General features: G+C 34.7%; 1 non-coding gene across 1 annotated transcript; it reads left to right on the top strand.

The window, feature by feature from the left end:
* Window positions 1-10,558: 10,558 nt before the first annotated feature.
* Window positions 10,559-10,686, top strand: LOC127546131 (U6atac minor spliceosomal RNA). Its single transcript, XR_007949987.1, has one exon. It is a non-coding gene; the product is annotated as a U6atac minor spliceosomal RNA (small nuclear RNA).
* The last annotated feature ends 16,291 nt before the right edge of the window (window positions 10,687-26,977 follow it).

Genomic DNA, 26,977 nt, shown 5'->3' with positions numbered 1-26,977 from the left:
TTTAATAGTTTCAAAATTTTCCATGAAATAAAGATTAAACTTTTTTATACCATCATTTTACATACATTGTTGTGGAATAATGGGTTTTAGAACACTAATCTCCAAGGAATTAAAAAATGAGTGTTACTAAGAGGCCATGGTGGGTGTAATCAGACTGAAAAACAAAATGTAAACAAAAAGATGGTCTGGTTATTTAGTGAGAGGAATGGATAAATTAATAGATAACTTGTTCCCTACTTTGGTGTCCTTCTGGCATAAAAATAAGTTTACAAAGATTTCCAGCCTATTGGGCAGGTCATTCGATTATGAATTTATGGGCGAAAATGAACAAGATTTACACAAGATTGGGCAGCTATTTGCATTGTTAGAAATATTCTTAGTGAAATGATCACTGATCTATTGGTGTAGTTGAGTATTAATGGGAGGGGAAAATTTTTGAATGCCTCTACTTTTTTTAGGGAAATCTGTTGATAGAAAAAGAAAGACTCTTTCTAAAGATCTTTAGAATCTTTAAACTCCTAAATCTATTAGAACTGGAAGATAACTCCAAAGGTCAACTATTCCAATTTACCCCTGAAAAGGAACTGCTTTTACTACATTTCTTACATGCAATCACTTAGCTTCTATTTGAAGACCTTCAAAGATTAGTATTTCACTATTTTGGACTGAAAATCAGGAAGGCTAATCTTCTAGAGTTTAAATCTGGCCTCAGACATTTATTAGATATGTGACCCTAAGCAAGTTATTTAATCCTGTTCATCTCAGTTTCCTCTACAAAATGAGCTGGAGAAGGAAATGATAAACCATTCCATTATCTTTGCCAAGAAAACTGCAACCGGGGTCTTGAAGACTTGAATATGACTGAAACAAGTGAACAATAACATCTTTTGAGAGAGCTTTCTCCTTTTGGTCAATTCTACTTCTAGGAGGTTTTTCCTCGTGTCAACAATGGTACAATTGAAAAAGGTAGAAGGGTTTGAATTCTAACTATGTATTACAATGTTTATGAAGTCAGCCAAATCATTTAGATTTCCTTTTCTGCTATTTTTTAAATTTTAATTTAGTTCACTTCAATAAACATTAAGTTCATAATAAGTGTCAGGCACTATGCTAAGTGCTAGAGATACAAAAAGAAAAAACGAACTTTTCTGCCCTGAAGGAGCTCACAATCTAATTGTTTTACAAGATATCTTTAATGGTGCCAGTAAATGTTTAACTACAGTCTCTTTAGGGAAAAAAAATATGGGCTAACATCCTTTTAAATTTAATCTGCATAGTTAACATTTTCCATCACTTTTCACAGTCTAGAAATCAAACAAATAATACATCAATCTCTGATTTATAGCATTTTCTTATTTCTGAGTTGTAAATGCTCAAACTAAAAATGTAATGATCAGTTCTATTGATATTGTTTGATTTGGCTCAAGCACACTTGGCTTTTTACCTGTAAACTTCAAGGTAGCAAGTTAAGCTGCCTTTCACAAATTCTGTTCATTGTTGCTAATAGCCTCTGGCCTCAAGCAGAAAAAGTTTAGTCTCATTTCCAAAGGAAAAGCTTTCAGATATTTGGAGGCAATTGCCATATCCCCCTAGTCTTCTCTCCTCCAAGTTAAACTTTCCCCAGTTCATTTGTGCCATCCTTTGTTTAGATTTTTTTCAATAAAAGAGAGGACACTCAGAGCTGGATGAGTTATGAAAAGTCTTATGTATAAGGTAGTACATAAGCTGAGATTTGAAAGAAAGAAGGGATTCTAGGCAGTGGGGTCCAGGAGGAACTGCCTTCCACATGTGAGGAAAGGTTAGTGTAAAGATATAGAGAGGAGCAAGCAAATGTGTAAGAAATAGCAAGAAGGATGCAAAGGGGACAAAGTGGAATAAGGTATAAAAAACTGGAAAGGTAGGTGAAGGCCAGGTTGTGAAGGATTTTGAAGGCAAACATCAGAGTTCATATTTGATTCTAGAGAGCCTAATTTAGAGTTTATTAAGTAGGGGAATGCCTAGGTCAGACCTGCATTTTAAAGTCATTTTGGCAGCTGTGGGGAGGACAAATTGAAGATGGGAGAGATTTGAAGAAAGACCACCAATTATGGGCTTATTGCAATACTCCATGTGAAAAGTTATGAAAATCTCAACTAAAATGGTAGTTTCATGAATAGAATAGGACATAGTAGGGAAAAATGTGGAGGTAGAAATGGTAAGATCTGGTGATTGAATGCTGAAGGCAGGGGAATGAAGTAGAGTGAAGTTGAAAATAATGCTGAGATTATAAAATTGGGTAAATTCAATGAATAAGATGCTCTAGACAGAGGGAAGCTTGGAAGAGAGGTGGGTTTTGCTGGGAAAAAAAAGAATTGTTCATCATGCTGATGAAATTACAGATCTGAACCAAAAAATACAATTATACCTGTATTTTAATTTAGAAAGTCTTGGGTCTGTAATATACTTTTTATTTTAATATTGTTTCACTGGTAAAAATGATATGTTTTGTGGCAATTTTCTTTATGATATATTTTTAGTAGAATATTGTAGTGAAAATAGTAACTTGCATTGTTACAGTACTTGAAAATTTGCAAATTTGAATTTTGTGAGAGTATTATGTCCACTTTTCACTGAAGGAAAATGGAACCCTGGTTTCCTGATTCCAAATGTTGTGCTTTATTCATTTTACTTACTATCTCTACTTTTATATTTATATTAATATCTTTTTATTGGTATCCCCTATACCTCTATTTAAGGCATCTATAAGCTTGAAAAGGAGAGAAACTGAGTCTGAGCTAAACTTTTAATGATCTACAGACCCTAGCATGCCACTGAGATGTCTATATTTAGCAAATGAGTTATTGGACTAAATCATATCTTTATCTATCAATTTTCTCTCCATATTTATCTCCCCCCCCATTTATAATGCTAAGGCATAATTGTGAAAGTACCTGAGGATTTTTACATGTAAGCTCACTCAAAGTCATTTCAGATTCAAGGCACATTTTGGGCCAGTCTCTATTCAAAACTGCAGAAAACAAGTATTTGATGATGTTCTTTTTTTATCAGACAAATCAGAGGACACATTAGGTTCAAAGAGAAAGGAATTTAATTAGGAAGAAGATAAACAAGAAAAAAAATCCTTCTCTCTACCCACAGGATACAGATTGTCACAAATTCCCATACCATCAGTAGGAGAGAGAACATATATGACCAGGGGGTATGTGTAGGAGAGGGTTTACACATAGAGAACAAATGTAGCCAGGGCAACTTATATTTTTTATCCTATGTCCCACCTGGATCCTTTCTTTGCCTCTATTTCTTGTTTTTTCACTACAGGCTATTGATGTTCTTTGCTGGGTTATTTCCTCTGCTGAAGTACCACATGCTACTCTTCTGTGAGATTATCTTTGCTGGATCTCTGCTGAATTGCCTACTGGTGCTTCTGCACTGTATTGCTTTTGTATTCCATTTTCTGTTTTTTCTGCTAAATTGTGTATTATTTGCAGCATTTTCCACTCAGGGAAGGGGATCTCTGGCTTTTTAGTTTGTATGATTGGACAATTTTAACTCTTTTGTGAATCAGACTGACGACTGAAACTAGTCAGGCTTCAAAAATTTGAGTTGATTTATTTTTTGAATGTCTTTATTTCTGCTTCATCTCTATCTATACAGATCCCTGCACTCGATTTGCTATTTGAGTTGGGCTGAGAATACTTTGCCTAACTACTGTCATGGCACTGATCACTAGTCACCATGCAAATCACTCCCCAAGGAACTCTGCTTATGAGTCTTCATCTTGGCACCTAAAACTATGGGATGTAGTATCTATGATGAATAGACGTGTCTCTAGATCAGAAATTAGCTAGCATATTTAGTGAGCTAGGGGTCAGGAGGCCTGGATTCTTGCCTCAATTCTGCCATTGACTGGCATTGACTGGGTGGAACAGATTATTTTTTCCTTGCCTTTCTGTAAACATCAAAATTGTTGTTTTCCCCACATAAAATGAGTAAAGTTTGTTTTTGTTAATCTTATCCTTCAGTGCTACTCTTAAGACCTCGATAAACAATGCCCATTCTGGGCACATTCTCTCATAGTTTCTCTATTTCTTTCCTATCAACATTTCCATGATTTTCCCCCCAAATCTTCAGACTTCTTCTTTCTGCTGGGTAATAGTAACTGTCAATAGATTGATGATCAAATAAACTAATTTTTGTTACTATGTTAGATAATATGCTATATCTTTCAAATAATTCTAACAATTGTGATTTTAAGCACTTGTTTTTGATGAGTGATAATGATATCTTCAGGTTTTAGTATCCTACAAGCAATGCTCTTTGGGAGCATTCCTTCTTGGGAGGAACTCTTATTCTATCCACAAGGAAGACACACAAAACTTAAAAGATCTTTCAAAAGAAAGATCAGATCTCCCCAAACATTCCCCCAACCTGTTTTTTACTGTCAAGTTTCAGGTGGAGTGTAATGTGTTTTGGAGCCAGTGAAAACTTGGTTTCAAATCTTATCTCTACCACTTCCTAGCTGGATTATCCTGGGAAATTCACTTAATTTTTAGTCTCAGTTTTCTTTTCTGTAAATTGGAGATAATACTCATCATTTTCAATTGTGAGGCTCAAGTAAAATGATGTAGAGGAGGTGCTTTTTAAACTTAAAAATATTTATTTATATGTCAGTTATTTTTGTGGTTTATCAGCTGAAGTTGGATAGGTAGTTTCAGGACAGTGCTCCAAATTGCCCTGTTTCGTTTAATCATGATATACTAGGGTAAGAGTGATATTTTTCCCCCATGGAATTCATAACTCACTCAAAGGAAAATCACAGATGACACAATAATGCAAAATGCAAAGTAGTTGGGAACTTTCTTTTTTTAAAACTATTTTTTGACTCATTCTAAAATAACATGTTATAGGAATTGTATTTAACTCCCCCCATCCACTAAAATGTTCATTTTCACTGCCTTCTTGACCCAACCACTTCCTCAAAGAAATACATCATTTCAAGGGGTATGAAATCATTCTTTCCCCCAGCATTCAGCACATTGGCTCACCATAGAAATCATTTAATAAATGCTTATTAACTAACTTGTTATTGATATATATATGTGTATATATATATATATATATATATTTTTTCTATCTAGGTGGAAAATAATCATTGAAGAACCCTGCATTGAAGAACCTAAAGGAGATATGATACTTTATCTATGTGAAAATCCTTTTAATTCAATATGAGCATTATGATATATAATAATAATAATAATGCATGTTATTATTATATAGAGAGCCTCTGATAGGGAACCAATCGGTGGTCATCCTCATATGGATACTATCTTTTTAGGAAATTCTCTTTTATGAATTTCCTCTTTAAAAAGCAGACAGCACTGGAGTATGAGAGGAGGGAAATTGCTGTTGGATGTTTAGCTCCTTGTCATTAGCTATGAATATGCCCTACTGGGCAGCTACTGTTCAGAGTCAAGGAACCATGGCAAGTTAGCTGTAGAAAAGACCAACCTACTACCTAAAGACAAAATGTTCTGGAGAATGTACCCGATGTTATGACTGCATGCCCCTAATTAATAGGCCCTCCATTGTGCCCAAGCATCTCTATTCTTGTGAAGCAGCCAGCGATATATAGCAGAGCTGGAAAATCCCAGGTGGTTTATGGTTAATGACAGGGGAGGATCAGCAACACCCAGTAATGGGGTATTTAAAGAATGGCATAGGCTAATTTTTGTTAATGCAATGCTCAGATAAATGACTTGCTTGGATAAGTGATGTTACAGTAACCCTGCCTATGAGAGTGTCTTAATTTAAAGTAAAATAAAATAAATAACACAAGCAAAAAGTCTTGGCACAAGCTTGGTTATTTTCTTGTGCCAGAAACCAACTTAAAAGAAGCATGAGGCAAATTGACCTGTGGTTTTTGAAAGCTGGAGGGAGGCATGTGTGAGTCTTCATCTTGGCACCTGAACCTATGGGATGTAGTATCTACGATGGATAGACATGTCCCTAGATCAGAAATTAGCTAGCATGTTTAGTGAGCTAGGGGTCAGGAGGCCTGAATTCTTGCCTCAATTCTACCATTGTCTGGTTGTCAGTGGGCAAGTCTTAGAAAGCTTTTCCCCTAGTCTCTGGGATTCTATTTCTCCATCACTGCAATCAATCAGTCATTTTGGGCAAATCATACTCAATCAGTCAGCATTTATTAAGCATTTACTAAGCACTGTTCTAGGTACTGGGAATAGCAATAAAATAAAAAAAAAATAGTCCTTCCTCTCAAGGAACTTACATTCCAGGGGAGAGACAACAAAAACACACATAAATGGACATATATGTATATGAATAAATACATATAAGTACAAAGAGGTAAAAATCAATGAAAATCAGATTTGTACCTCATTATAATATAATATTATATAAATTAAGAGTTTGAAAGAGTTTTACTGGCTATATAGTCCTGTCCATACTTGAGAAGAGGAAGAGAGGGAAGGAGGGGGGAAGGAAGAAAAGAAAAAGGAATTAACTTACTAACTAAATAAAGAGAGAAAGAAAGAAAAGGAGGAAGGGAGGGAAGAAAGAAAAAATGAAAGAAAAAAAGAAAGAAAGACAAAATCCAGGAGATAAATGTAAAGAAGATAAATCTCCTTCCTAATGCTTTTTTATATATATATATATACAGACCCCCTCAGACATAGTCTTCTTTCCATTCAATGCTGTCCTTGATGTTAATTCTAACTTGATAATTTCTAGATCAAAACCATATGGGTAGGAAAGTAAACACAAAAACTGATATGACTCCTAGAGAGACATTTCTGTTGATCAAGTTATTTCATCATGTTTATTAACTTTCTTAGTTTCCAAAATTTATTTATTGCTGGGTACTTTCTTTTTATTTTTCAATATTGGCATATTTTGCTTCAAAATATATTCTATTGGCCACTTATAGAGGATAGAATTAAAGCTTAAAGATAATTTTCAAAATCATAACTTTTTTTTCTTTTCATTCACATGATGAGTTGCAGTCTTTCACTTATTCCCTCTTCTGGGAATAATTGCTTACATCTCTGGTGAATAGCAATGGAGGGTTTCTATTATGTTTGTTTTCACATCCACTCATCCACTACATTCCCCGCACTTATTGCTTAGCTTTATCCCTGTCTTGTTCTTATTAACTGCTAACAAAGTGCACAAGAAAAAGTATGAAAAAGTAACTTTTGACAAAATTCTTTCTTATATACAAGTTCTTAGAATTGAGTATTTTACACAACAACTCCCTTGCCTTCCTTCCTGTCACCCTGCCCAAATCTTTTTGCAATATGCCAGACTAAAAGGGGAAACTAAACATGTATAATTTTCAGAATACTCCTACTATGAAGTATCAGCAAATAGCTGGTTATCTTTTCCATGTTAATACTAACAATGGCTCTGTAGTGCATATTTCTTTTTGGATGAATCACTAAATACTAGGCAACTGCCATCCCTGAAAGCATCTACAAGAAAATGCAATTAACTAGTAATTTTCTTTGATTATTTCATCCATCTACATAATTAAATATTCTTAACATACTTATTTCATAGCATTCCATGAAGTATGATAACATTGCACCACCTTCTACTAATGATAATATAATTAATTGGCTGCCAGTTTCACATGCTTTGATGTATTCTCACAAAGATTGTCATGCAATTTTACAAGTCTAATGTGAGTTTCCATAAAATGATACCAGGCCTTTTTCCTTTTAGAGATATTTATCACACAGTGGTTATACCTTGAAAGATTTAACTCCTTTTAAGGGAAGGGTCAAAAAGTTTATATGCATAAACAAACAACCCAAAGATTTCTTTCAAGTTAGTAACCAGGAGCATTGTCACTTTTTTTTTTTTCACATTTCCCAATATAAAGTTTAGCCTAACTCTAAGCTACATAGAAGCAAAACATGCTCTGTGCCATGACCTCAAAAATCCATCTCTACCTTTTGAAATCCAGTAGTTGTTTTTTTTTTTTCTTTTGAATTATCTCCTTTGACAAAATTAGCCTAGGATACTTGAGTGCCTGAGTAAGTAAATGCTCTGTATCTCAAAGATAATGTCAACAGAGTTGTGTGGTAAAAGTCAACTTCTCCCTCCTTTGATAGTTCCCTTTTGAAAGATAAAAGAGAATATTTTCAAAATCAGGGTTTGATTTCCAATTGCTTCCTTTTTTGTAGTTTCAACTTAGGCTTCCTTACCTGAAAAAACCCCTGATATGAAATATTAGAGCAGACATAAAGATCATCATTAAATGGTCTGCTCTGCCAAACTAAAATTAATATCCAAGATTAAGTCATCCAGAAGATTATAACATCACAGTAAACATTTCCTTTTTTAAAAAAAGTACTTTCAAAGCAACATTGGATGTGCTATTAGCAAAATAGACAAAATGGCATGCAACATAACAATCTTTTATTGTTGCAAAATTCATTTGAGCTTATTCCACCTGAAAATCATTGCAACAAAACTCAAGAAGACAAAATTAACAGGGATTGAGGGGTTAGTGATTGTTTTCAATCATATAGGGAACTGGGGAGGGGAAGAACTCCCATCACCAAAATAGTTCAGCACCTTTTCTTCCCTTTATAGTCTTAAAGAGTTGCCTAGAACACAAAGATCATGTGATTTGTCCTTTCAGTATGTAGCAGAGGCCAGACTTGAAGGTCTTCATGGCTTTGAGGTCAAATCCAACCATAATACCAAACTGCTTCTTCTAAATATAAAAACTCATATTGCACCACTTAGCATTCACGTGCCGTAGACTTGCAGCTGTCTTAATCCCTCTTAAAGTCAGACCAACAAAGACAGACGAGTTGAATGCTCAAAGTTTAGTCCAATGACTTAGCTTTCTAAAATATAATAGCAAGAATAATTACAATAAAAAGCTAACATTTATTTAGTGTTTTAAAATTCACAAAGTGCTTATATCTCACTTGATAGTAATAACGTATTTGCATAGTATCTTACTTTTAAAACATGTTAATACTATTTTTTTTATCTTCTCACAATTTTTATGACAAGTGAAAAATTCCAGTTTCATGTTTAAAAAATACTCATGTAAAGAGATTAAGAATGAATACCAATGTTAACGGATAACAGAGACATATACAAGTACAGAAAGAATTTGTGATTTTATCAAGGTGGAAAAACTCTGAGTGAAAACTCCACCCACAAATTGCAAGTCAAAGTAAGTTCCTTAAGAAACATAGAGGGAAAGTGATTTGCCCAGATTCATCAACTATTCAGTTTCAGAGGCTAGATTTTAACTTAGATCTCCTTAGATCTGCTTACTTCAAGCAGAATCCTTTATCCACTACACAAACCTACCTTTTAACACTATAACAATAACTCTAATGAATCTAGTTATGTTTTAGAGGATGTAATTGAAGCCATAACATATTCCACATTTATTAAATGCCTTCTATGAATGAGGCTCTGTGAATACTAACATTCTGGGAGGAATGTAGAAGTGTTGTTTTTGTTATTCCATCATGTCTTATTTTTGGTGATCCCATTGGTTTTTTTTTTTTTTTTTTTTTGCAAAGATATCATAGTGTTTTGTCATTTTCTTCTCTCATTTTACAGATAAAGAACTTCAGGGTTAAGTGATTGGATCAAGGTTACACAACTAGTGAGTGTCTGAGGACAGATTTGAACTCATTCTGTCTGGAGAGAGGTTTTAGCTGAATGAAAATCAGGATATTCTACCTCTGATACATACAGTCTGGGCTCCTGGGCAAGTATCTTAATTTCTTATTGCTCCAGGTAGCTTTCCAAAACCACATCTGCCAGAGAAGATGCTGACCTACATTTGCTGAGGGAGATCCACATGCCAATGAAATGATAAATCTGGACCAAAACCAAAACCAAACCTAAAATGCACCAAAACTACAATTCTAACAAATCTTTTTTTCCTGCTATTGTAATATCTAATTTTATTTTTGAGGCCACCAGGGTTAAGTGACCCAAAGTCATGTGACTGATAAGTGGATGAGAGCAGATTTCAGCTTAGGTTCTCCTGTAATATTATCTTGCATTTATGAAGCATAAGCTAAACTGATTCATTACTCTATTCTTATTAATTTTGAGTTGTACAAGCATCATACATGTACAATGTCATATCCCAGGAGGGCTTTCAATAATACTAATTGATGATGAAGATGACCATGATGATAGGGTTATTATTTCTATTTTGTAGATAAAAGGTATTTGAACAGAGAATCATCATTTGTGGGGTTTTATTTATGACTGCTAGGCTAGTTATCATTGGCGTTTGTCCTTTGTTCTTGAAAAGGATTATAATATCAGGGAGGTAATGCCATGACATACAAGTGAATTGGATTTAAGTGAGAGAGGGCTGTGCAAAGTCACCTGCCTCACTTTCTCTCCAGAGCCATCTGGGTCTAGTGGCCAGATACAGAACAGGAGGATTGGAGGTGGCCCTGGATGCCATGGAAAACCTTGGGCTTTTTAAGCTAAGGTCTTCAACAGGTCTCAATTTGACTGAGGCTGCACCTATTCAGTGACTAAGGCTAAGTAGCAATTGAGGAAGGTTAGCACTCCCCTTGATAAGAAAGGAAGAGGTCCTACTGGCTTTTTACAACATATGTATGTTTAAGGCATTGACACCTACTCTGTGACATCCAATCTTGGCTAGTTAACTGTTTTTTGGCTGATTAGATTTATCAGTCCCATGATACTGTTACAAATTATTTGATCATGCACGTGCAAGGGTTAGGGATCATTAGCTTATCCAGAAATTTGTGAGTCTATTTACATTCTATTAAAAAAAGAGAATTCTGGTATCACAAAAATGACTTTATAGCAGGTTTGTACCTTTTATACATGATTTGGGGATCAGATGTCTCTCTTCTGTAGCATTACACTTATGAGAATATAGCTTCAGTAAGTCACAGGTCATCTCTGACTCTTAGAAGCCAGAAGGTGAGAGTTGGGGAGTTATTGGGGAACTGTGTTTTCCTGGTTCTGCTCACTTCACTCAGCACCAGGTCATGCAAGTCTTCCCAAGCTTTTCTGAAGTCAGATGCTTATCATTTTGTATACAACGATAATATACCATTACATTCATATACCACAATTTATCGAGCTATTCCCCAATTGTTGATTACATTTCAAAGATAGGAAAATATCATCACTGACATGGGAGTCATTCTTGAATCAGTTGTTTATGTCCAGTTAAAAGACCAATTTTTTAGAAAAAAGATCAAAATTAGAATGAAGACAGAAAAAAAAGAATACAATAAGAAAAAAAAAATGACATACAATGCAAATAGCACCAGGCTGCTATTTGAATCATCCATCATTCTTATTCTAACCCTTGCCCATGTGACTTTTATTCTTTTAAATGTTCTAAATGATTACTTTGTATTAAAGTTGTTGCTACTGTGTTGTAGTCTAATCTTGTCATATATTTTTTTTCTATCACTTTTATTTGTCACTAAAATTTTTCAGTAATGGTGATCCATTCCTTTGTGGTGAGAATGTCTCTTGGAGAAGGCTGATGTTAAAGGGGTATGCTTTTGAATCACTGATGAGCAGTTTGGTATTGTCAAAAGCAGTGCAATTAAAAGGAGAATTTATTCATTTGATAAAAGAATAGTCTAGCCAAAAAATAAGTGATAGTTAAGGCATTTAAATGGCATATAACAACTAAGTAAGCAATTGATTTAGTAAAATTCATAACGCCTAAAATTGGTTTTGATCCATAAAATTGTACAAACTTAATTATTGTCATTAACCTACATCATATTGATATCAATATTTGTCTTTTCTGTGAAGGCAATTTAGTTGAAAGTGTCAATGCATGTTTAAATTCACTTAAGTATTTCTGACAATTTGATTAAATTATGTCTATATATTTGAAGTATTAAAATATATGTTGGACAAGAATTTGCCTCATTCATCTTCCATCAATTAGCACCTTGCCATCTGCTCATTTTGATCACTTAATACTTTCTGTTGTTGAATGTCTGTTATGTGGCTGAATGTTGAGAGGCCAGACACTGGGCTGAAATGCCCACGGCATATAATTTTGGGGTAAAATTAAGTTGTATGTCAATATCTTTTTAAAAAAACTTTTCCTCATTTTCTGAAGTACAAGAGAGAAGAGGAACTAAAATCAGAAGTAAATATCGGAAAGAAGGAAGGGAAGAAAAAAAAGAAAAGGCTGGATAATCTACAAAATGACAAATGACTGAATATTTGAGATGATCATATATTTTATAGGGTGGATTGCATATTTGTTCACCAATATCTGACATTTGCAAAATAAAACACAGAAACATACAATATTGAACCTTAGTCCAACCCCCTTTAACTCTTTCCTTGCGCTTTCCACATTTATCAAAGTACTTCTTGATATTACCAAATTCCACATTTACCAAAGTACCCTTTGATGTTGGTATCTCAAGTGGTTTCTCCTATGGTCTCACTAATATTATTAAAAATGATAACATATGCACATAGTTATTTGTATATAGACATTTAATTTAATTCTCCTAATATTCATGGAAATAGATGCTATACCTAGTAGACTGACTAATATTATGTGGGAAAACTGGAATACTACTGCATTGTTGGTAGAATTGTGAACTGATCCAATCATTCTGGAGAGCAATTTGGAACTATGCTTAAAGGACTATAAAACTGTGAACCCTTTGATCCAGAAATACCACTAGCAGGTTTGTATTTCAAAGAAATCGTAAAAAAGGGAAAAGAAGTTACATGTACAAAAATATTTATAGCAGACCTTTTTGCTGTGGCAAAAAAATTGGAAATGGAGAGGATTTCCATCAATTGGGGAATGGATGAATAAATTGTGATATATAAATGTAATGGAATATTATTGTTCTATAAGAAATGATGAGAAGTATCTACTTTTAGAAAAACTTGCAAAGATTTACTAATTCTGAGTGAAGTGAGAAGAACCAGAGGAACAGTAATAGCACACAGTAATAGCAACATTGTGCTATGATCAACTAGAATAAACTTAATTTTTCTCAGAAATAATATGATCCAAGTCAATTCCAGAGTCATGATGGAAATGATGGAAATTGCCATCTACATTCAGAGAAAGAACTATCAAGTCTGAATGCATATCAAAGTATACTATTTTTCACTTTTTTGTTTTTTCTTTCTCATGATTTTTCCTTTTCATTCTGATTCTTCTTTTACAGTACAATTAATGTGGAAATATGTTTAACATGATTATATATGTATACCCTAATTGTAACCGTATTAAGAATTCTAATCACCATAGAACTTAACATATTAACAAACAAAATACCAATCAAACCCCTAATCCATACACATAACTTCTCAAACATAGTAGGGTATTTCACACATATATTCCTAAAGTAGATTGCTTGCTGTCTTGGGGAAGGTGAAGGGGAAGAGGGAAGAAAAATTTTAAAGTTAAAATCTTATAAAAATTAATGTTGAAAACTAAAAAAACTAAAAAGAAAAAAGAAAGTAAATGCCATTATTTCCCCCATTTTACAGCTGAGGAAAGTAAGACAAAGGTTAAACAAACAAGTTGTCCAGAGTCACAAAATTCGTAAGTGTCTGAGGCTGTCAACTCTTTCTGATTCCAGCTTCAGCACTCTCTTTCTTCACTGAATAATGTAACTACCACAAATATCTGTACTACTTGTAATTTTTTTTCTCATTGTAAATTAAAATGACAGCATACACTCCAATTTTAGTGGTATGAGATTATTTTCAGGACTTTTTTGGCTCTGACTAAACTTCCCTTTAAGGTTTCTAGGCCACAAAACTAAAAGATGACCTTGGACCCATAATATCCTACTGAACTATAGTTCCTTGTCAGGTCTAGCATGAAGTAACAAAGTTTAACCTATTTCTTATATCATGGCTGACTTCAACTTTAAAACTATTCTCCTCTCCTTCCCCTATAGTTTTACTTTTGATGATAACATTCATGCCAGAGATCCATTAAACTATTTATTCATTTATTCAATAAATCTTTATTAAGCCTCTCCTCTGTGCCATGCGTTGTGGTATGCTAGTACAAAGACCAAAATAAGTTAGTCCTTGTCCTTAGGGAACTCAATGCAATCTAAGCAGATGGATCCTAAACATATATCAACAGTCCCAGTATTTCTCTTGAACTCAAGTTACACATCTTTAATTTCTACTAAATATTTCCAGTGGGATTATGTTTAAAAATGTTTATTTAACTTAATCAATTACAGTCACAGGGAAACACTTGTGTTCCTTTCTTCTTAAGAAAATCTTAAATACTTTTTTTTGAGAAATATGAATGCCTGTTGGTGGAGTTGTGAACGAATCCAGCCATTCTGGAGAGCAATCTGGAATTATGCCCAAAAAGTTATCAAACTGTGCATACCCTTTGATCCAGCAGTGTTTCTATTGGGCTTATACCCCAAAGAGATACTAAAAAAGGGAAAGGGACCTGTATGTGCCAAAATGTTTGTAGCAGCCCTGTTTGTAGTGGCTAGAAACTGGAAAATGAATGGATGCCCATCAATTGGAGAATGGCTGGGTAAATTGTGGTATATGAATGTTATGGAATATTATTGCTCTGTAAGGAATGACCAGCAGGATGAATACAGAGAGGCTTGGAGAGACCTACATGGACTGATGCTAAGTGAGATGAGCAGAACCAGGAGATCATTATACACTTCGACAACGATATTGTATGAGGATGTATTCTGATGGAAGTGGATTTCTCTGACAAAGAGACTTAACTGAGTTTCATTGGATAAATGATGGACAGAAACAGCTACACCCAAAGAAGGAATACTGGGAAATGAATGTGAACTATTTGATTTTTGATTTTCTTCCCGAGTTATTTTTACCTTCTGAATCCAATTCTCCCTGTGCAGCGGGAGAACTGGTCGGTTCTGCAAATATGTATTGTATCTAGGATATACTGCAACATATTTAACATATATAGGACTGCTTGCCATCTTGGGGGGGGGAGGAGGGAGGGAGGGGAAAAAAACGAAACATAAGTGATTGCAAGGGATAATGCTGTGTAAAAATTATCCTGGCATGGATTCTGTCAATACAAAGTTATTATTAAAATAAAATTTAAAAAAAAAAAAGAGATATATGAATGCCAAAGTAAAGAATGATTAGTTATTTAGTCTCATTAGACAAGTGACCTTAAAAAAGTTTTAGGGCATTAATACAGGCATGATTTCCATGACAATGAAGCAGATGGGCATGGGGTAGTCTACCTTCATTAGAGTACATCTAGAATACCATCTTTGATTGTGAATGTCCCATTTTAGGAACAATTGGGGTACATTTAGCTGAGGGCAAAGGGACTTGAAATCATGCCTTACAAGATTCATTTGCAGAAATTTTGAATGTTTAACTGGTAATAGTTAAACCTGAAAGTAGACATAATATCTAGACTCAGTATTTGGAAGGTTGTCATGTGAAAAAAGAATAAAACCTCTTCTACCTGGTCCTAGAGGACAGAATCAAGGAGCAATGGATAGAAGTTTTAGAGAGTCAGATTTAAGCTTGATATAAGGAAATACTTCCTAATCATTAGAAACGTCCAATATGAAAAGAGGTACCTCCTAGAGGGAATTCTTATTAGCAAGTCAGATTTAATGGCCTCTGAAGTCCCTTCCAACTTTAAGAATATATGGTTCTACAGTCCTAATGTCTGTTGAAGACCTAGCTTACAAAGGCCAAGGTCTCTCATTTCATCCAGTCATCTCCAGTCATTTTGATATATATCTTGTTATTGGACCCACATGACTCTGAAGGGAAAAGTGAGGTAGATCTTGCATAGCCCTCCCTCACTTGAATCCAATTTACTTGCATGTCATGGAATCTCCTCCCAGATGCACAGTCCTCTTTGAGAATGAAGGACAAACAACAACTAACTAGCAATTTGACTTTGAATCAGTTGAAACATTTCTAGACTTTTTATCTTCAAATACGAAGTTTAGGGCAGATCATCTTTATTTTTTTTATTTTTTTATTTTTTTGCTGAGGCAATTGGGGTTAAGTGACTTGCCTAAGGTCACACAGCTAGGATGTATTATGTGTCTGAGACCAGATTTGAACTCAGATCCTCCTGACTTTAGGGCTGGTGCTTTATCCAGAGCAGATCATCTTTAAACTACATTTTATGAGTCTAGGATCTTCAGTTTAACAATATACTTTGTGGTCTGCAAAGAATAGCACTTTTCTACTTACTGCCAAAAATTGCCAAAAATCAGTCTGTGATTACTTCTTATATAAGAAAGGAACATTATGGTGATTTTCTTGTTCTTTTAGAGTGGGAAAAGATACCATTCCCAGTACTGAGGGAAGTAAAAGAGATGAAGAAACTTACTAAGAGTTAGGGCTATGCTCAGAGCTATCAGAGACCATGGAGGGTCTCTGATTCTGGATGCCCTATCCCAGAAGCATTCTGCTCTGAGACCAACACATTTTTATCCCAAATGAAAGACCAAAGTCTTTAAGGGATTATCAGATGATGGATATAATTTTTCACAATGACTCAAAACTTATAGTAATGGCCTTGCTTCCTTCCCCCCTTCCTTTTTTCTAGTATGTCTACAATTGGATGAAGTGATTTTCCTGAAATTGTAATCATTGTTAGGTCCATTAGCTAGAAACTGAAATGTTTCCCTAATTATTTAAAGTCTCATTGTGAAAAGGAAGTTGCTATTGATTGGAATACGAAGGAAAACAATCCTAAATTTATGATTTTATTTTTCCTTCTTGTAAATGTTGCTGAAGAGAGTGATCAATTAATTCATAACTCAGTTGTGAATAGCCATTTTACCCCATTTTCTAGGTCCTCTTGCTCTTAGTATCTTAAATATTTTGGTTATGTTTGCTATTCCCCTCCTTTTTTGTTAATTCTTCCCTTATTACATTCTTACCTGGCTTCTATCTCTTATCAGTCCCTCAAATTTTCACTAGATTTCCAACAATTATCTGGACCAGGCTGAGAAAACAACTCTGTAACTTCCTTTAACCCTGCAGGCCATCTCTTGCCTTCTCTTTCCCATTTGATTGATGTCCAATGCTCTCTTTAAATTTTGTATGAAATACAAAATCAAATACAAAATGATTGAAAATCAGTCCTTCAGCACCTTTCACATTCCTTCCTTGTTCACCCTGCTCCCTGACCATGATATCCTCAGTTTCTTTTCCCTTTTGATGCCGCCTTTTTCTATCTGCTTGGGCAGTTCTATTGATTATAATGGCTGCTTTTCATTTATATTAAATTCCTTTCTGGATTCCTCTTTCTGCTTGCTCTTCCATTCTGTGTCTTCATTCCTCAGTATTTGTGTATCTGAAAGGACTGCTGTCTCTAGCTGAACACTATTTCCTCCTGGGGCCTTCAACGTGGATGGACTTTCTTATCATTGTTCAAGGCACTGATTATTTCCTGGTCTCATGTAGACTGAATCAGACTCACTTTTGACTTCCAAATCTTATCTCCTTCAGTTCACCTTATTGCAACTTTTTATGCCACATCATTGCTAATTGTTTGAACTGTGGGATCTGGTAGGACAAGTCATCTTGCTTCTTGACCCTGTTCCCTCATCTGTAAAATGAAAGAGTTAGAGTTTCTATGTCTCTTTCAGTTATGACATTCCAGGAGTCTGTGATTCTATTATTTGTTCTCTTCCCTATATCCCAGTTCAACTATTATCTTCTCATACCTGGATCACTCTCATTCTTCTTCTACTACCTACTTGTGTTCAAAATGAGTCTCTTTTTGGTGTTCAAAATTGTTTATAACCCAGATCCCTCCTACCTTAGTTTTCTTGTTCAGCCATTCAGTCGTGTCCAACTCTTTGTGGCCTAAGGCCCATAACACACCAGAACCATCCATGGAGTTTTCTTGTCAAAGATAGGGCAGTGACATATATATATATATATATATATATATATATAAATCACTGCCCTATATATATTCTCTGACCCAGTGACACTACCTTCTTTGCTTTTCCTTAAGCAAGACACTCTATCTCCTAACTTTTGTTATTTTTACTTCCTGTCCTTCATACTTATGATTCTCCCCTTCCTCATTGCTGCTTCCAATCTTCTGTTTTCCTTCAAGTATCAGGTAAAATCAAACCTTAAAGTTTTCCCCTTAATTTTTGTGTCTTTCCTCTGTTGATTACTTTCAATTTATCCTGTATATAGCTTGTTTGTATATAGATGTTTTTTGATTTAATGTTAATTGAAAAATATATAACATTAAGTCAAATTTTTTTTTTTTTAAAAGACAGCTCTTTGAAAGCAGGAATTTTTTTTTTTTGCCTTTCTTTGTAGTCACATGTATTCCCATGTATGTGAACAGACTAGATGTTTAATTAATGTTTGTTGACTGAGTTTAAGAAAAGTGTGTTTTTTTTTGACTGCCTCCTCAAACAAATCATTTTTTTCTAAAATGTGTCTCTCCTCATTTTCTGTATTGCATTCACATTTCAGTGGGTTTAAACACCCCCAACTGAGAGGAAAAGGGCATAAAAATGATAGCTGACATTTGTTTATATAATTATATAAATTTAATGTTTATAAAATACTGGATTTCATGGGTTCTTGTACTGGTTCCTACCTTCTGGGGTTAGAGCACTCCCTTACCATGAATCTTTGAGGTTCTGATTTTTAGATTTTCTAGACTCTTTCTTGTGCCTCAGGACATAGCATTAAGGATTTAATAGTCCTTGGCCTTGTTTCTACCTATGTGAACATTGTATTGGTTTATAGTTACTCATGGGCACTTATAGGGTCTCTACCCACTTAAGTATCTTAAGTTACCTCAGGGAAGCTCTTTCTTCTCTTTTACCTCAGGATACAGAGCTTTTCAGGATACATGTGTTCTTGGCCATCTGACTTTCCTGGCAAGCCCCCTTTCCTATTTCCCTTGAGCTGTTGGCTGACCTCTTGTGAAGTTCTGGAATAGAAGTTATTGCATTGTTCAACCTGGTGAGAACTTGAGAGTTTTGTTGGAGTAGGTATGTGGGATATGGATGGTATGTCTGGAACATGACTTGGGCTTTTCTGTTGGTTCTCATAGGAGGTAATCAGTGGATTCTTTCAATTTTTACTTTGCCCTTTGTAAGAGACCTGAAAAATTTTCTTTTTGATTTCTTGAAACTGATATTTATGGATTTTTTCAGTTATGATTTTTAGATAGTCTAAATGGTCCTTAAATTATCTCTTTTCAATATGTTTTCTAGGTCAGTTATTTTTGTTATTATGTTAATCTCATATAATATTTTATTTTTTCCAGCTTTTTGACTTAAAAAAAGTTTTTTTTGATGTCTCATGGAATCATTAACTTTGATTTGTTCCATTTTAATGATCAGTGAATTATTTTGGATGAAGTTTTGTGGCCCTTGTGACAAGTTGTTAATTCTCTTTTCATATCTAACTTCCATAACTCATTTATTTTCTGATTTTTTCCTCTGCTGCTCTCATTTGGTTTTAAAAAATCATTTCCATCTCTTTCTATTTTAAAAACGCTTGCTTTAGCTCTTCCAGAAATTTTGGTTGGATTTGTATTTAAATCACATTTTCCCCCCTTGATGCACTGCTTGTGTATGTTTTTGAGTCAATTTTTCCTTCTGGGTGTGTGTCTTGAGCTTTTTTGTCATCATATTAGCTCCTGATGTTAACATTCTTTTTCTTTTGTTTGTTTTTTGCTCTACTAGTGTACTTGTTGATTTTAGACTTTATGTTAATGCTTGGTTTTATGTACTTCTGCAGAGATGAGCATGGGGTGAGGAATGATTGGCTTGAGCTTCTTGTCCTCTTAATTCTTTTACTACTTTCATAATTCAGGTTGGTTGCTTGCAAGCTTTCAATGTTTCCCAAATGATGTGATCCTGGATGATGCTGGATGCCACCACTAACTGCCTTCTGGGAGGTTCTACAGGTTCAGAGAAAATGAATTGTGGATTCCTTTTTGGTCTGGGACTCTTGCCTTGTAAATCTAATTTAGGCTTCCATCTTGGGTCAGAGGTTAGCACTAGACTCCCACTCTGCCCCAGGGACCATAGTTACAAAATGACTAATTACTTTCGAACTTATAGTACAGTGGATAGAGCACCAGCCTTGAAGTCAGGAGGACCTGAGTTCAAATCTAGTCTCAGACACTTAACACTTCCTAGCTGTGTGACCCTGGGCAGGTCACTTAACCTCAATTGCTTCAGCAAATTAAAAAACAAAGAAAGAAACAAACAAAAAAAACAGATAGGGCCTCTATAGAACATATCTCTCTATCACTTTTATGCGCAGATTTCTCCTCACATCAACTTGGAACAGAATTACCAGATGGCAACTGATACTGTATTTTGTATTAGTTCAGATCTTTTCTTGCCCTGGTGCTCAGTCTTGAGCTCTCTTTCATTCTCTGGATGCTGTAATGCTTCCCATGCTGCATTTTCTTGGCCATACTCTGTGCCCTGTGTCTGCAGATCTTTTGGTCTCTTTCCTTAAGCTGTCTTGGGTTGGAAAAATGACCCCATTTGATGTTAAAAGTAGTTTCTGATTAGAATTCTCTGGTGTGATTTTTAGATATTTGAGGAGGAGGTCTGGTGGGGGAGTGAAGTTGCATTTTTTTCTGCTAATATGTCATCTTGACTTTGTCTCTATCTTTTCTTTGCTCTCTAGGTGATCTTGGGCAAGTCACTTTATTTCTCAAAATGCTAATTTCCTCATTTATAAATCAACAACAACAACAATAATAATTGATAAGTTGGCTTTGGAGTTAGGAAAACTTGATATAAAAATCCTATTTTTCACATACAGTAACTGTGATTACAGGTAAATCACTTAACTGTTCAGGTCCCAGGTAAGACTTTGAACTGTTAGTCTACATTGATTGATGGAATTTTCACACCAACTCTTACCTACACAGATGATATCACAAGCCTGAATCTACACCTAGCAAAATACATGCATGATCTCCCTTGCAAAGTTCTTTTGAAAGCTAAGTGAGATAAGGATTTGCAGATCATTTTGTAAGCCACGAAGTACTGTAAAAATGTGAGCAATTATATTGTTAAGTAATTAATGTTTAGCATTAAAAAAAGTTTTTTTGAACTGAGCTGAAATGATGGAAAGTCATATACTTTGTGGCTGTTGCTACAAACTCAAAGATACCCTTTTTGTGCCTGGAACCTTTGTCCCTTTTCTAGCCACATCCGCACATGCTGATTACTATCACTTGATAGCAGTCCCCTCTGAGTATGATGACTGTTTCCTGTTGCAGTCTCAGAGTTGCTTTCCTCTGCAGCACATCACTAAACCCCCAGCTGGGAACATAGACAAAAACGACAAGCTCTCTAAACTGACGAAAAAACCCCAAACCCAATCTCAAAACAAAATCCTTTTAGAAGGACTTTAATATTTCAGTAATAGACACACTAGAGAATCTAGGAATGGCTTTCTATCAGAATACTTTTTGCCCACTGTCCACTTGTTGTTGATTGACAAACACTATCCATTTTCCTTTTCCCCCAAAGCTGGTGTTTATTTCATGATTTTGGCAATATTTGATTAAACAACAAATGACACCATTTGGAGCTAATAATCTTGGTCCTACCTTTTTAAATAATGGGAGTTTCCACCAATACATTCTATGATCTGAGTATAAAAGAAAGAAAAAGAATGGTTTGAACTAGATAAAATGACAGCAAGGCTAAGTCTGACTTCAGTGAGCTCCTTTCCAAGAGTACCTAAACACCTAACTGCTCCCCTTTTGCTGTTCTACCCAGAAACTCCTAAGGGCAGAGTCCTGCCTTAATCTCATTTTTTCTCTTTGGCAGAGCTGCATGCACTGGACAGTCCTCTCCCCACCAAAATAGAACTATCCTTTGGTTCATTCCTCTAGGCCTTTTCTCTCATGTCAACTAATCTGATAAACTGATCTGAGCTTAGATGTTAATAGTTTAATGTGTGACTACTCCCAGCTAATATGATTTGCATCTTAATAAGGAGCATGGGGAATCATTGCCTTCACAAAAAAACTTTAATGTGAAGCAGAAATTTCAATTCCAGTAGTTAGGGTATAGGTTGGGCTGGTGAAGAGGAGATATGTTTTGGGTGCTTTGATACTCTTTAAATTATCCTTATACTAAGGGCTTATTAGCTACTTTACCTTTTCAAATGATTAGTATAGCAGATTCCAAGAGGAGGGAGTTTGGAATGACTCACCAACCAACCAAATATTCTCATACCTAAGTGCTCCTCAAAGGAGAAACATCCAGTTGATGAGCAATTACCCGAAACTAGATAGAAACAGAGGATAGCTAGAGTTCCCTCCACTCCCACAATGGTGGTGAGTTTATTTGAAAAAAAAAAAATTGGTGCAGAGATGCTAATTTTGAGATAAATCAAAGACATCAAAAAGATCTGCCTAATTGACTTAACTACTGATCTTTAACATCAGAAAAAAAATGAGTCAGCCTAAAAATACACATAATTGTGCTCTTCCTGTCTTATGGGAGGCTTAAAAATGGAAGAACTACCTTCTGAGATATAGAAAGGCACAGACCATGGTGAGATTGGACCTAATGAGTGACCCAAGGGCTTTTGCTGCACTAATTATGGGATCTGATTTTTGCTGGAAGAATTTCAAAGCATTTAAAACCACGAGTCTATGAGTCTTCTCAACATGACCAGAATATATGTGGCAAATACTATGTTATTGTTTTTTGTTTGATCCATGAGGACCAGTGAGGTAGGGTATAAAGAAACAAGTCTATTCCTCTGCAAAATTATGAAATAGACAATGATTATTTTTGGTGTTCCTCCTTTTGCAATGGAAAGTGTTGACTTTGAAATCAGTGGCTCAACTTTTGAATGTTGGATCTGCTATTTGTTAGTTGTGTGACTTAAGGTGAATTCTTTGATTATTTTGGCCATAGTCTTCATTTGTAAAATGAAGAGGCTGGACTAAAAGTTCTCTGATAGCCTTTCCAGGTCTAAATCTTGATCCTATGATCCTTTTCCCTGTTATATCCTTCCTTCCCAGATGCACAATTCCTCTGCTACTTTCTTGATTGTCATAACTTACTCTCAGAAAAGGTTCTCATATCAGTCTTTAAGATCCTTTCCAGCTCTAAATCTATGATATCATTCTATAGTAGTATGAATTGAAGTACGTCACCTTTTTCAAGAGTGTTTTTATGTACGCTTTATAACCTAGATGGCATAGTGGGCAGAGTAGCAGGCATAATATCAGGAAGACATGTTCCAGAGTTCAAATCTGGTCTCACACTCTTACCAGTTGTGTAACTCTGGGCAAGTCACTTAACCCTGTTTGTCTCAGTTTCCTCATCTGTAAAATGAACTAGAGAGAGAAATCACAAACTGTCCAGTAACTTTGCCAAGTAAACTCCAAAAGCGGTCACCAAGAGTTATAAATATGACTGGATAAGAACTATAATAACAACATATCTGTGGGATGAAAGAAAAACTTTGGTCTTTAACATGAATTTTAGAAATCAGACAGCAGGTGGAGTAGATCATTTTGGAGGATAAGAGTCTTTTCTTAGTTTTTCTAAATTAATTCTACAAAAGGGATGATTTATTTTGCTTATCAATAGGCCAACAGCATAAAAATGGAAAGAGTACTAGGTTTGCTTTCAAAGATCCTAGGTTTAAATCCTAGCTTGTTACCTTTCTCTGTGACTTTGGGAAGGTACTTCTGTTTGGAGGTACTTCTGTTTGGACCTGTTTCCTCATTTGCAAAAGAAGAAACTGAATTAAATAATATCCCAGCTCCCTTTTGGACTAATTCTATGATCCAGATCTGCAAGGTTTTCCTGCACTTCAGTAGTATTCTATCCATTAATTGAGTTGATTAATGAAAGGATAATTTAATCCTTTTTGTCAGTGAAGAATTGATTTTCTAAGAACAAAATTTCTTGCAATATTGAGCTTACTTAAATGAGCTTACTTAAAAAGATAAGTATGTTTAATATAGATATCACATGCTTTAACAAATGCTAAAGTGAGTTATATTTAAAAAATAAAAAAATCATTGTTTTAATAGAATCGACAGCTTGGTTCACCCCAAAATGCAAAACCCGTGAACCAACTGGTGTTTTATCACATATTTAAATCTCTTTAAACAATTTATGGAGATCTTGGGACAGAGAACAAGAAGTCAAGATCTCAGATTTAATGTCTAAAGATTCTGGATTCCACTTTCTTCATATTGTTAAGGGTAGCAGGATTTGGAGTCAGTATGACCTAGTTTGAATCTCCCCTCTGACATCAATCCTATGACCTCAGGACAGCAATTGCAACTTTCTTCTAAGCTATCAGATATTCTGCAAGTTCAGAGTTTAGAAATGAAATATTGCTAACTTGTAATATAGTAACTTGAAAAAGACTGAAAAATCATGTTAGTACAGGGATTTTCCCTATCAAAGAAATCATGGACCATTGACCAGATGGTGTAAGGTGGATCTAATTTCAGGACACCTGGCTTAATCACTAATTAGCTATATGACTGTGGGAAAAGCATTCAAAGTATGAAGTTCCTTATCTGTAAAATGAGTTTGAAGGCAGAAATTTTATGCTTTCTATTGTTCTTTGGCTTGAAGACTGCATATTTCTCCCTCTAGCTCTAGTTCTAGGTGACTTAGTCTTCAAGGAATAATGATGCAATCTCTTATTTTGATATGATATTGAAAAGAATAGTAAATTTGAAGAACAGAGTAGAATTCATTCACAATAATATAATCTACCCATAATCATGGAGTCACAGAATGTTAGAACTAGAAGACATTTTAGGCTTTACTTAGTCATATCTCTTCATTTTATAGATGAGAAAACTGAGTTTCACACAGGTGAGATGGCTAGTAACTAAATTAAGTCTTGAAAAAAATGTGAAGAGTTTATAGGTAAGACCTAAAGAATCCTAAAGAATTAGTTATTAAAGGGCAAGAAGAGTTCCAAGAACTCAAGGCAAATTAGCAGAATTAGGAATGCACTGTGTCTTATTTCAGAATAAAGCAATTTCAAGGTGGGGGGAATGGGAAGAGGACAAAAAGAAAGTAACTTGATAAGTTTGTAATTATTTAAAAGGAACATCAAGTTGTACATATTAGATTTGCAGTTTTATATGCAGTCATCTTTTTTTTTTAAATCGACTATGTTATGGAAATGTACACATAGATGATTGGGTTGACCCACACATGGCCAGAGCTAATGCAGTATTTGGAAGGCTTTGTGGGAGAAAAGAAGTATTTGGTTGCCTACCAAAGTGAAGGTCTAAGGAGCCATTGTGCTGTTGTGATCATTATTATATGGCTGTGAAACCTGTACAGTCCACTAGTGTCATGCTAGAAATTGAATTACTTTCATTTGAATTGTCTTAGGAAGATTCTGAAGATCACCTGGCAAGATAAAGTATTGGACATTGAAGTCCTTTCTAAGATGTGTTGGCCACATTATTTGAATGTCAAATGTATGTCAGCATAAAAGATTATTTTATGGAGAACTTATATAAGCACTCACTTGGAGGTCAGAAGAAGCAGTACAAGGATACTCTCAAGGTCTCTCTGAAGAACTTTGGTATTAATTGTGAGACATGGGGCACACTGACACAGGAATATATAATATGGCATGCCTGCATCAAAGAAGGTACTGTAATCTATGAACTACATGATATGAATTATATGAACTATGAAGAAGAATTTCAATAACTCCAAAGAAATGTGAAATGAGAAAATTCAGATATATCTTTACACCAAATGGTGATATATTCTATTTACTTCCAAAGTCTTCTGAGTTTATATTTCTCCGACCAGCCAAAGTTAGACATACTGTACCTTGATTCCAGCATAGTGATATCATTTTGGTGCTTTTTGAATAAGAAACATTAAAACAAACATCTTCTTGGGAACTTCATCTTTGCATTTGTAGCTCTGGTACCATACCTTTCCTGGTCAGCTTCCTATTGGGTATCTTCATCCTTGAAATAGATTGTAAACTCTTTAAGGGCAGATACTGTTTTTTTTTTCCTTCTTCTTTTTTGTATCTCCTATGATTAACACTACCTGGCACAAAGTAGGAATTTAATAAATGTTTATTGAATTGAATTGTCTAGACCTAAGAAAATGATGGACTAAATATTAACAATTTAGATCAAACCTAACAGTATATGTATGCATTTTTTGTGTATGTACTAGAGAGCTGATTGTTAAACATTTACTAGCAAATTATTGGACTGAACAATTTAAAATTTAATGAGGATTTTACTTATTTAGTTTTGTTTTATTTTTCTTACTAATAGCCTTTTATTCTTCAAATACATGCAAAGATAGTTTTCAACATTCACCCTTACAAAATCTTGTGTTTCAAATTTTTCTCTCTACTTCCCCTAGACAGCAAGTAATTCAATAGTGGTTAAATATGTGCTATTCTTCTAAATATATTTAATGAGGATTTTAGGCCTTATATTTGCTCTGTGAAGAGTACACATCTCTATATTGGATCATATGCCTTGAATTTTGTTTTATTTTATGGAAAGTAGAGTAAAAGGAGTGGGTTTAATAAGATTATTGTTAAGGTTTCTTTCAAATTTCAATCCTATGATGCCTATAAGACTACCTTTCTTCATGGGCTTTGAATAATTCTGTAGACATTATTTAACTTATTCTCTTTTCCTGGATCAAGGAATAAATTTAAGAATTAGCTCTAAGATCTGTCTTTTTCAGAGAGAGTTGTGCTGTTTTCTGAGATGCATCCCACTATGACTTTGCTGAGACCTCTGATAGGTCTGTCTTTTTCAGAGAGAGTTGTGCTGTTTTCTGAGATGCATCCCACTATGACTTTGCTGAGACCTCTGATAGGTCAGCCTTTGAGACTAAATACATTTCAAAAAATAATACATTTTGTTCGAACTCTTTTTCTTTTAATTTTTTTATTTGAAAAT

Source organism: Antechinus flavipes, chromosome 1 (genome assembly GCF_016432865.1).
Source record: "Antechinus flavipes isolate AdamAnt ecotype Samford, QLD, Australia chromosome 1, AdamAnt_v2, whole genome shotgun sequence".
Classification (NCBI taxonomy): Eukaryota; Metazoa; Chordata; class Mammalia; order Dasyuromorphia; family Dasyuridae; genus Antechinus; species Antechinus flavipes.
The sequence above is the reverse complement of the archived record's forward strand: the minus strand, read 5'-3'. Positions and strand labels throughout refer to the sequence as shown.